Raw genomic sequence first — 1,471 nt, 5'->3', positions numbered from 1 at the left:
GACGTTTCAAATGCAACTCATCACATTTGTACAACTAATACAACCCAATCAATTGAAATATTTATGAAAATGATCAGAGTTTGTTTATTATGATTTGAATATTTATGAAAAATGACTATTGTTAATTAATTATGTTCAATACTTTATATTAAGAAACAATCAAAACTTTTATGAAATCACATATTCATCAAATTAAATGGACGGTAGAGATTGAGTAATATTGATTGTACAAATGTAAATGCTTACATAATAACTCACATCTCTCTCAATCATCTACTAAATATTTACCCGCAAATTAAATATTCAGATAGTACTTGAATAGAAAGTTTAACTAATTTAACTTAGAGTTGGGATAATTGTATAGCTAAATATAATAACTATATTTGTATGAATAATGTATCCTTTGATAAAACACAAACTTACAATTGAACGTACTTTGTTCCCATTACTAATGTGTCTTATTTAATTGAAATGTTCAATTTTGGTGTCGACCACCACAACTAATTTCAAACAAACAAAATATCGATAAATAACGTTTTTTTTTAAATTATAAATTAAGTTATTTTACATTTTTATGTTTATTTAATAAATCAAAAACATGATACATTCCCTTAATTAATTGTACAAAGAATTAGTATTGTCTTCTAAATAAAGTTTTGGAAGAAGGTTTCCAAAATAGCAATTAAAAGCATATTTTATTTTGATATAATTTACATAAATACATGTATATTATATGATTTTTAAATATTATTATATGAAATAATACTCGTAAAAATGCTATATGATGTTTTTATCCGAGGCTCTTTAGATTAATTTAAAGCTTTGAAAATGTTAAAAGGAAATTTTGATATTAATGTATATAACGAGAGTAAATAAATAAAGAAGGATTAAAATGGCATATATATATATATATATATGTATATATATATATAGCAAGTGTCATTATTAAAATGGCATATACACCACTATTCTTTCATGATATTAAATAGTAAAACATGAAATTTTAATTGGATTATTTTGCTTCAATGTACGTATTTAATTAATAGAAATATTGGTTATCAATTAGACTTATAACACATCTTTTTGGTAAAAGTAATACAAAATCAATGTTATTCAGTTGAAGTAATTTTGATTATTAATTGGTGATAAAAATATGAATTATGACTTACCCTGTTTAAGTGTTCTCAAAACCTTTTCACCGTAAAAAAAATTGAAGGAAAAATGAAAAGAAAAAAAAAAAAAACTTGTGTTCTCGAAATCTTTTAGCAAAGGAAAGGGAAAGAAAGAAGTTTACGTATTGATAAAAAACCTTTTCCCTCCTTGATCCATTAGGGACGTTCCAATTTTTTTGGAGGCTCTGCTACATCCAAAACTTTTGATTACATTGCATAAATGAGATGACTGAGAATATATGTTAAGAATAAAAATAGGATAAACATAAAATGATTTAACAATATGAAACTAAACCTAA

This window comes from Cynara cardunculus (assembly GCF_001531365.2).
Source record: "Cynara cardunculus var. scolymus isolate 2C chromosome LG 8, CcrdV1, whole genome shotgun sequence".
Classification (NCBI taxonomy): Eukaryota; Viridiplantae; Streptophyta; class Magnoliopsida; order Asterales; family Asteraceae; genus Cynara; species Cynara cardunculus.
The sequence above is the reverse complement of the archived record's forward strand: the minus strand, read 5'-3'. Positions refer to the sequence as shown.